This window comes from Panthera pardus, unplaced genomic scaffold, assembly GCF_024362965.1.
Source record: "Panthera pardus isolate Hobbes unplaced genomic scaffold, ASM2436296v1 HiC_scaffold_2, whole genome shotgun sequence".
Lineage (NCBI taxonomy): Eukaryota > Metazoa > Chordata > Mammalia > Carnivora > Felidae > Panthera > Panthera pardus.
The window spans coordinates 132253928-132265261 of record NW_026526765.1 but is presented as its reverse complement, the minus strand read 5'-3'; the positions used below and the strand labels follow the sequence as shown (position 1 = coordinate 132265261).

The window sequence follows — 11334 nt, the reverse complement described above, 5'->3', positions numbered from 1 at the left end:
GACCACGTGTGCCAACCGAGTAGGGGGAGCGGTACAAAGAGAATCTTAAGCAGGCTCCATGCCCAGTAGAGGAACCAGACATACGGCTTGATCTCATGACCCTGAGATCATGACCTGAGCTGAAATCAAGAGTATGACCCTTAACCGACTAAGCTTCCCAGGTGCCCCTGAAGAAATTATGGAAATAAACATGAGGTATAATTAAAATTGGTGATTTTGATAGGAGCATTTAGAAGTTTAACTTGAGTTGACAAGTTAACCTCATATCTATTTATAGTGAAGGTAAAAGTGACAGAAGTGACAGAAGAATGAGGAACCTGGGTGTGTTTGTGTGACCAGGATCTCAAGAATAATGTCATTATGTCCATTTTGGCATTGTGACATGGTCTGTTTTTTTTTTTTTTTTTTAGTATTTACCTCTGAGAGAGAGAGAGAGAGCTAGAGAGAGCGCACACAGGGGAGGGGGCAAAGAGACAGGGAGACACAGAATCTGAAGCAGGCACCAGGCTTGAAACCATGAACCGTAAGATCATGACCCAAGCTGAAGTTGGACCCTTAAATGACTGAGCCACCCGGGAGCCTCTTGATGTGTTCTGTTAGACATCAGTGTCTTCTACTTGCCTGCTGACCCATTCAACTGCTTTACGGTGCTGTTTCATTATTATTATTAACAGGTGTATAAGAAGGCAAAATTAAAACCAAGTAAGTGTAAAGACCTCAAGGTGGGTGGAATATAGTGGGGGTACAGCTAAGTGGGAGGAGGCCACATTTTCAGATTTTCAGCTGCTTATTTGTGGACATGTAGGGCTTCTAGGTTTGTTATGTTCAATGTGCCCTATTTAATATAATCAGGGTATGTTTGGTTCTCTCAAAGGTTTCTTTCCATTATTAAATTTCAGAAGCTTTTAATAATTTTATAAAGCTTATAAAGACTAGTCCTTTTATGTTTTGGTAAAACCATTTTTTTAAAAAATTTAATGACTGATGCTATCTTGAAGCCATCTGAGGGTTCTGGGCTGTGGAGAGCAGAAATTAATGATGCCTGACTTGTCTAACTTCTGCAGGTGGAGAAGTGCCTTTGGATCAGGCACTCTCTGGGTTGATGTTTATTAGAGTATGAACATTCTACTGAACTATCACTGTGGTACCTAAAACAGCTTCTTTTCAGAAGGATTGGGCCTCTTCTTTGGTAGCTGACTCAACAGGCAAATGACTCTTCCCAGGGCACATTAATAAACACCCATGTTCTTGGCTGTTGTGGATCTGTGAACCAATAGTACTCTTGAAGCAGGGATAGTATTAAGCTGAGCAGCTTCGAAGTCTACTCGGGTTTGCAATAAAGCAGTACTAAAAATTAATAAAAATTATAGGTATTAAAAATGAAGGTAGTAAACTACAGCGATTGACCATTTTGTAAATTTCAGCATTAAATAATGTTTTATATATATATATGATTATAAAGAATATTACAAACTATTCTCCAGTACAAGGTAATCGTTTACTTTTAACCTTTAACTGGCTAATATCTAAGGATGTTTTGGTTTTCTGCATAGTGAAATAGATGGGGATACAATTCTAGCTTTACCTGAAAATTCTTTTTTACCTGAAAAAAGGTTCCCAGAAAAGTAAGTTACCTATTTCTTAAATTTTAATAGAAATGCTCTTAAAATTATTTCACATGATATATAAGGCATGAAGCATTATTTAGCTGAAATTCCAAAAGAGATGGCAATTTAAAGGAATGTTTGCTCTGTAATAAACCTTGGGTCAGAGGTAGCCTCTGGATATTGCATTCTTAAGATAGGATCTAAGGATTTGCCCTATATTTGCACTATAAAATGTTTTATTAAAGTACTGGTATGTTGGAAAAAATACCTACAGTGGATTTGGTAAGATGATTTTACACGTAAACAACCCTGGCACTCTTGATCTTTCGTACTCTGGTTTACTTATTCTTTATACTTTTTCTCAAATCACTTATTAACTGCTAGACTGTTACTTTACTAATCTATCATGTGTACAAATCACTTCTTTCTCTCCATGGTACAATATAAAGTATGTGCTAGAAGAGATTTTTCTCTAGTATGTTCATCTACAAGCATCTCCAACAATGCCAAGAGCATTGTAGTTATCCAACAATAGATATTGTTGAATGAATTAATAAGAACAATGGGTTTTTTTCCTCAAAAAGCATCATTCTTATATGTGCTATAATTTTTATTTAAAATTTGCTTAACATTAGATATTTAAAATACACTATGGGAACTTAAGTTATTAAAATACTTATTTCAAATACTTATTCCAAATTCTGTTCTAATATCATTTAAATATTCTGTATTTTTAATGAAATAATCTTGGTTCCTTTATATTTCATGCTAACATTTTAAGAAAAATGGATTTAAGACCTAGAATTGACAAATTACGAATTTCACTTTTAAATCAACAATTGCTGTTTTTGCTGATCTCAGTCAATTTCTTTGTTTCCTACTTTAAGGCCCCAGAGTATTTCTCTTAAAGACACCACTTAAATTCCTCTGGAAGTAAAAGGTTATACTTGACAGGAGAAAGAGAAATTAAATTACCCTATAAGGTATACTGCTCTAGAAAAAATGAGAAATTTTTTATTACTTATATAAAAATACACACAATTGGAACTTTCTAGTCAATATTTATATTTTATATCTAAAAGTCTTAACACAGTCTGCTTTAATAAGGGCTGCCTGAAATGGTGCTTTTAAAAATGCAATGAAGGTGGCCGCCTGGGTGGCTCAGTCGGTTAAGCGTCTGACTTCGGCTCAGGTCATGGTCTTAAGGTTCATGGGTTTGAGCCCCACATCAGGCTCTGTGCTGACAGCTTAGAGCCTGGAGCCTGTCTTCAGATTCTGTGTCTCCCTGTCCCTCTCCTGCTTGCTCTGTCTCTCTTTCAAAAGTAAATAAAAACTAAAAATTCAAAAAAAATTAAAAAGGCAACGAAGGTAAACAATGTAATGTTGAAGTAACAAATGTATAATGTATACATATCACTTGTTTTATGTATTTTGGTAGGTTTTCTACTTACAGAGAAAGTGAAATCCTCTCAAAATTAACCACTGATGGACAGAAGTAGAGTTTTCTTGGTTAGTTTTGATAATTTTTGTATTTCAGCTTCTATTTCCTGTTTATTTATGAAGACTGTATTTTCCTCTACTTATGAGAACATCCTTTCCTCTAGTTCTTTGAGCGTATTTATACTTCCTGTGTTAAATATTGTCTAACAAATTTACCATTTTAGCCAATTTAGGTTAGGTATCTACTGACTGTGGGTTGTTTTTTTTTGTTTTTTTTTTTTTGTTTTTTTTTTTTTGTTTTTTTTTTAGCTATGTTTAACAATACTTATTGTAATTCTTGCATTTTTTTTTTTCATGTGGAAAGCACATTACTGAGAAAACATTTTGTACAAACGCTAAGGTTTTTTTCTTTTGAGTATAAAGTTAAATTATTAATTGAACATTTAGGACTTGTGTAGTCTTGATTTAATGCTTTCTTAGAATCTTTGGAAAGCTTAGGGAATTTTCTCAAGCCCCTGTTACTTGGGATGTCAATTTTCAAAATGTGCTTTGCTAATCTTTAAGGACTTGGTTTCAGTTTGTTTCAGGTTACATTTAAAGTAGGCCTTACCTTCGATCTTGGGCCTTACTTCCAGAGTTGGCTTTTGGTCTTTGCTGAGTGCACATGATATTAATGCAGTAATAAGGAGGTGTTAATAAGATGCCTCTGCTGCTGTTTTCTTGGCAACATAAAACAAGGAAAATGATGTTTTAGCTTGTTTGGGCTATGAAATTGTCTTTATTATAAATGTTTCTGGGTTTTGTGTGAATGATATTTTGTCATCTTTTTTTATAGCTGGAGCTCTGGGGATTTAAAATGAGCATCTTTTGCATGACCTTCTTACACGAAAAACAGTTGAAACTTCATGTTCCACATCTTTCTGCCATGCATTATCTAAGTAAACCTTTGTGAGCTGCATGGCATCCATTTTGACCTGAATTTTCTTGCCCAGTGTAACTTGGGAAGACTACATCCTCTAGGACCACATTTACACAGCTGTCAGAGTGTGGTTTCTTGAATGCATTTATTTATTTTTTTTTTTATGTAGCTCTTTCAAGGAGGCTTAGTCAAAATTCTCCTGAGCATTGAAGACAATGTGCTTCTCACTCAACTTTTTCTCCAACTCATGGACTTAACAGACTTTTTTTCTAGAAAGATTTCAGTTGAGGAATAGAAAGAACAGAAGATTGTAATAGCTTTCTGATGACCATCAATTTCAATTTCTTTGGCTGCTATTATATTCAGCTCCCATAGCTGGGCCTTCACATATGAATTAACCTCCAGCCTAAGGAGAGTCTGAGAGACATAGAAAAGAAGTGTCATGGCTTTTCACCTTTAAGCTTCACCATCTTTAGGGCCCTGCCTGAATTACGTCCTCCTGGTTGAGCACTGGCCCAGGAAGAGAATACTTTATTTTTAAAGTTTCCTCAGCCATGTATTAGAAACATCAGATACTGTGGTATTACACAAGATGACCAATGAGGCTGTATTCCAGTTCATAGTCTACTTTGACAACCCTGCCTCATAATGTCAGTCAAATGTGTCCCATCTTTTCCACCTTGACTGCCACAATTTCTGTCTAGATATTGATAATTACTAGCTTGGCTTATTGACACTGATTTTCCTAGCATCCACTCTGGAAGTCCAGTAATTCCTTATCCACAGAGCTATATAGAGGATACAGCATTTTAAAAAAGCAAATTACTTGGAATGTGAAATTCTCCTCTGCATTAAGTGGAAACTATACATGAAAGGAATGAAATGAGGAGGAAGACAAAATAGCCTTGAAAGAGAACAGAAAAGCATAACGTTTTGAACAGTTGCGTTCTTCACTCCTTGAACCATACCTTCTTTTTCTTTTTTTAAATTTTTAATTATTTTGGGCAGAGTACGAGTGGGGAGGGGCAGAGAGAAGGGAACAGAGGATCTGCTTCGGATCCTGAAGCAGGCTGACAGCAGCAAGCCCAATGTGGGGCTCAAACTCATGGACTGTGAGATCATGACCTGAGCCGAAGTCCGACGCTCAACCAACTGAGCCACCCAGGTGCCCCAAACCATACCTTCTGCAGGTATGGCTGCAGACTTCTCTTTATAAGCTATATACTATATTCAGTGCAGTTTTGCCTGTTCTCTGTCCCACTGAAAACCAGCTTGCTCCCATACGATTGACTCCCTGTCTGTCCCACTAATATGGATGTCAGTGCCCATGTTGACTGCCACTTGAAGATTAACAGCTTCTGGGATGCCTGGGTGCCTCAGTCCGGTAAACATCCGACGTCGGCTCAGGTCACGATCTTGCAATTTGTGGGTTCAGGCCCCGTGTAGGCTCTGTGCCGACAGCTCAGAACCTGGAGGCTGCTTCAGATTCTGTGACTCCTCTCCCTGCGCCCCCCCCCCCCCAGCTCAGGCTATGTCTCTTTATCTCTCAAAAATAAACATTAAGTATATTTTTAAAAAAAAGATTAACAACTTCATAGACCGTTCACCTGGCTTTGAATTTATTTTCTGAGATACTACTTTTTGGATTGTCTCGTCTTCCCTAATTGCCAATCCCAGCTTTATTGTGAAGGAGGTAGTGGTTAAGATTGATGGACCCAAGTTTCTGAGTACATTGTTCTACAATATTCCACCTAGGTTTCCAGATTCAGGTTTCCTTTCAGTTAAAAACAAAACAAACAAACCCAAACCAAAACAAAAAACACACAAAATTATGCTTCTGCATAGTTGGGCAGGGGAAAAAAATACCCAACTGGGCTATGAGATAGCCTTTTTTTTTTTTTTTTTTTGCTTTCAACTTTTGAATACATATGTATTGTACATGAATGCATGTTATTTTTTGGTGTGCTGTACACAACAGCAAATGATTTAAACTGTGTTTCTATTATTGGAGTGCTTTCGGTATTCCAGAGGACACAGACCATCACAATATTGAGAGTTGTTCTATAATAAAGAAGTAGAGGGGTCATTCAAGTACCTCGTTGAAACCTCTCAGTCCACCAAGTCAGGTTTTTTTGTTTTGTTTTGAGAATAATTTTAAAAATATTTGGGTCACCAAGGAAGGAGTTAGGGTTATGTGGAAAAGATGGCAGGGACATCAGCGTCTTCATTGGGTGGATGGGGATTATTGAGAGAAACAGCAGGAAAGGTAAATGGGAGCTTCTTCATGAAGACCCTTGTGAGCCTTGTAGAGAAATTTGGATTGTATCCTGATGCAGGACATGTGTATTGAAAACATCTGGTAATCCTACTCCAGCCTGGAGTCTTAATCCGTAGGTCTGAAGTGTAAATTGCTTTCCTGCATTTGTAATATGCTCTATGTGTTGCTGATGCTGCAGGTTCGTGGCCCACGCTTGAGATAGCCTTCTCCTAAGGGACATAGTAACAATTTGAAGCAGATCATGAAATCCAATCATGACTTGTTTGTGTTCTGAAAAGATAGCTGTGATTTCAGAATAGAGAATTACCTGAATGGGCAAGATTGCACACAGCAAGTTTTTTTAGTAGGGTGTGTTAGTAATCCTGGTTAGATGTAACAGGGACTTAGCCTGCTAGATGGCCCCAGGGATAGAGAGAACTAAGCACATTCAGAGATGCTTAGGAGGCAAAGATGAGGATCTGGGAAATAGGTTGGATTTTGGAAGTGAAACAGAAAACAGACAATAAGGATTATTAGATTCCTGGTTTGGTCAAATTTATAGCTGCTCAGTGTGACAAAGTGTCTGTGGAAAGATTGTAAAACATGCAAACAATATGAAAAGATGCTATTTTTTTATTATAAATTAGAAATACCTGCTTATTATCTGTAAATTTAGAGACGTAATATGTTTGGCATGAATACAGAATCAAAAATAAAGAGTTTTTTTCTTTGTTCTATGGTTCAAATAGAGACTTCTCTTTTCTTGTTATAAGTTGACGGGCTCTGTGCTGACAGCTCGGAGCCTGGAGCCTGCTTTGGATTCTGTGTCTCCCTCTCTCTGCCCCTTCCCTGTTCATGCTCTCTCTCTGTCTCTCAGAAATGAATAAATGTTAAAAAAAATTTTTTTTAATTGTTACACGTTGAGATGAGTCAATAAAATGAACTCCCTTGAGTTTGGCATGATGGACCCAAGGAACTGTTAGTGATGTAGTTACCACAGGGAATGTCTTCAATTTCTCCTGGCTGTTACCTTTCAGCTCTGACTTTGTTCAGTTAGACTCTTGTGAGTGGGTAAAGGATTATGATAAAACATCTATTTCAAGATACTTTAAATCTTACTTTGCTAAATCCATTGATGTTGAGGTTTTTTTGTTTTTTTGTTTTTTTTATTTAGTGAGATTAATTTTTTTTTTTTTTTTTACCAATCCTCTCTGGTACAGTGGGATAGCTAATTGGGAGTAGCAACATTGCTGACTAAATAAGCTTGTCCCTTTATTGTCATTTGTGCAAATTCAGTTTGTACCTGGGCTTGTCTTGCACAGATAAATGTTAGGGCTCTCAAAAAATGTTTACACTGGGAAGAGTATGTCCATGATGGAAGGTTCTTGGAGAAATTTAGTCCTTGGATTCTGCTATACCCCCCATATTTCTCTTCAGAAGAACTACATTTTGAGAGGAATCTTGTACTTGATCAGACTGTGGTTTAGAGCCATGATGACTTGTTTGCTCAAGTCCGAGCTTTGTAACCGTTGTCATCTTGAGAGTCGTTTGGGGTGCTCGCCTCAAAGAACACTTTTTTTTTCTGATTCTTTGTAAGCAATGACAAAATTAGAATGTTCAGGAGAGAAACCTAGTTTCTTCTGGGTTCTAGCAAGAAGCAGAAACGGGATATGTACATATATGTGTACATATGCATTGGGGTGTCTCTGGAAGTTCATTAACAAATTATTTCACGTGGTTATGTGGGCTTAGAAGTCTCCCATTCTGCCACCTGCAAGCTAGAGAACCAGAAAGGCTGGCAGGTGTCCATCAGTCCAAGTCTGAAGGCCTGAGAAGCAGAGATGCTAATGATATGAGTCTGGTCTGAGGCCAAAAGAGATGAAATGGGATGTCCCTGCTCAACTAATGAGGCAGGAAAAAAGAGACCTATTCCTCCTTCCTCTGCCTTTTTTGTGTTCAGGCCCTCCTCAGATTGCTTGATGCCCACCACAGTGGGGAGGGCAGTCTACTTTATTGGGTCCACTGATTCAAATGTTAATCTCATCTGGACACCTATGCACCAAAAGTCATCACAATAATTTAATCTACCCACCCCATGGTTCACTCAAATTGATACATAAAATGAACCACTAGTCCACATCTTATCAACTTGGCCCCCCACCACATCTCCTTAAACCATATCTAATTTCTAAATAATAATAACAAGGTCTTAATTCTGCCTATTAGACAACAACTGTCCTGTGTACAATTGAAAATGGAGTGGCTGCTTCCCAGTAAAGGAGGTAAAGTCCTTGAATAATGCTTTATCTTTTCCTTGATATCCTATAACTTCCCTAAGATGTTGAACTAAGGTACAAAATCAATACATATTATGTTACACGGTAAGGGAATAAGAGGAAAGAAAAGGTGTGTGTGTGTATTGTACAGAAATAGTCCTAATTTGTGTGATGGTCACATGGTCGTAACTGGTATTTATAATTACTTTCTTCGCCTTCTCCTTCTGTATTCCCTTCGTATTCAGGAAGCACATCAGTTGGTCTTGACTCTGAGCAGTTAGAAGTCTTATTTGGATTGGGTTAGTGTAGTTTTCTATTGACCTTAAGCATAGGACATGATGCTACTAAGTGATGCCCTTAAGGAATTGCCTCTGTTCCAGACACACTCTTCCTTGCTTCCGTTATAGAGTAGGAGTCCAGTTTTATCTTGGTATTAGATCAATATACCCCAGTTAACAGTAAAAACTCCCTTTGTGGCCAGGTCATTCAGAAACATTAGGAGCCCAAGGTGGCCAGCCAGTGGCAATCTTACCTTCCAGATAAATGGACTCATTTTATGTCTGTTGATAGATTTCCTACCTATGGAAATAAAACTGCTTGGCCAGCAGAGCATATTATGTCAAGAACAAAGAGCAAAAATTTTACTAGTAGATATCAAGGGTAGTACTGAGTGGTTCCACTGCCATTTCTCCTCCTTGATACTTGGAGCTATTTATTCTGGCTATTGTAAGAATAGCATCATATATTGGATACTGATTGAGAGTGTATGTAGCATTCTAGGGTATCTTGTTGAGGACCTGCAAAGAATTGCTACTTAAATGGCACTGTAACTGAGTCATCAAAAGGCCATTACTCTGTTTTATCTAGCTAGTTGCCTTGGGGTGGTGAGGAACATGGTAAGACCAGTGAATTCTATGAGCCTGGGTCCATCACTGTCCTTCTTTTGCTATAAAAAAACTTTCCTTGATCTAAAGCATTGCTTTGTGGAATACTATGCTGATTGCTAAGGCATTCTATGCTGATTGATAAGCCCCAGACTTCATCATAAAATTTTTTTATCTTGAGTTTTCTAATTATAATCCTTCGATATCCCTGGACATTCAGCCAAACTATTAGCTACAGTCCATGAATTGGTATATAATTGCACATCTGCCCATTTCTCCTTCCAAGCAAACTGAAAAACCACGTGCACTGCCCATGGAGAAGATTCCCTTCCCCATTTTCCTTCAGAGATTTCCCACAGAGGGTTATAGTGCTACAGCTGTCAACTTTAAGGTGAGACCTGCATATCCTGCAGAATCATTTTTTTTTTATTTTTTTAAATTTTTTTTTATTTTTGGGACAGAGAGAGACAGAGCATGAACGGGGGAGGGGCAGAGAGAGAGGGAGACCCAGAATCGGAAACAGGCTCCAGGCTCCGAGCCATCAGCCCAGAGCCTGACGCGGGGCTCGAACTCACGGAGCGCCGCGAGATCGTGACCTGGCTGAAGTCGGACGCTTAACCGACTGCGCCACCCAGGCGCCCCACTGCAGAATCATTTTTAAACTAGACTGTCATCTTCTATCAGTGATTGTAAGAAAATATGTATAAGGCCCTAGATGGGGGCTGGGAAAGAGAAGGCATTGTAACAGGAACAGTGATCAGGGGCTTTTGAGCCACTTCTTGGAACTTATTTGTACCTGAAGAATCTGCTCAGGGCTGGTCATGTGTACCTGTTCCATTTGATGATGGAGTATTGCTGTGCACACCCAACTTAATGGCTTGGTGATCAGGTATCACCATTCTAAATTAGTTGCTATTTTTTGCTCACTAGCTGTAAGCAGCTTATTGTCATCAATATACTAGACCATTGTATATGTACTTACAGAAGGTAAAGGTGGTCAGTATCTCTCAATTAAATTATCACATATGACTGGAGAGTTGGGATAGACACTTGAGGTAGGACCAAGATTAATCAGCTAACATCATGGCATTACATAAGTGAAAGTGTATTACTGGCCTTGCCAGTTGAAAAAAATACATTTCTGGTGGACATTATGGACAGAGATGAGGAAAAAGCTGTTTTCCAGATGAATGGCTGAATACTTGGTACCAGGGGATGTGTTAATTTGCTCAAGTAATGAAATGACATCTGGTACAGCAGCTGCAGTTGTAGTCAGTACCTAGTTAATCTTAGAGTAACCTACTGTCATTCTCCACGGCCCATCTGTCTTTGGCTCTGGGAAAATAGGAGAGTTGAATAAGCATGTGGTGTGTGAATCTGTCTTTCAAGTCCCTGATGAGGACACCAGTCTCTGCAGTCCTTCCAGGAATGTGGTATTACTTTTGCATTATTTTCCTATGTAGAAGCAGTTGTAATGGCTTTCACTTGGACTCACCTACCAGAATAGCCACTCTGTAGGTCAGACGTTTCTAGGGTTTGGGGTTTCTACCAGTTCCTGAGTACGTCTGTTGTATTTGTACATTCTAAAACTGTGGGGAAATACTCATAGGATTGGTTCAGGACCACTGTGTCACCTGAGAGATGGACCAGAGGAAAAACTCCATTGATCTCCTGACCTCCCTAAGTCCTTACTTTCGTGGGCCATGGTAATGTTTCATGTCTCCTGGAATTAGTGCCAATTCAGAGCCAGTGTCTACTAGTTCCTGAAAGTTGTGGTTATTTCCTTGTATTGTTACCCTGTTAAAAGGCCAGAGGTGCCTTTTATGAAGGCTGGGTGAAATAGGAACCGTGTAAATTTTTGGTAGCATAATGAGGTCCGTGCTGGAATGAGGTCCTGGCCTCCCCTCTTGAGTGGGTTTTAGGTCTAGAAACCTCTGAGAATGAGGAGCTA

At 38.6% G+C, this 11334-nt stretch overlaps 1 long non-coding RNA gene across 1 annotated transcript; it reads left to right on the top strand.

Annotated features, from left to right (window-relative positions):
• Positions 1-403: 403 nt before the first annotated feature.
• LOC109250819 (uncharacterized) lies at positions 404-4007 on the top strand. The gene is made up of 2 exons (XR_002073200.2): positions 404-3116; positions 3883-4007. It is a non-coding gene; the product is annotated as an uncharacterized LOC109250819 (long non-coding RNA).
• The last annotated feature ends 7327 nt before the right edge of the window (positions 4008-11334 follow it).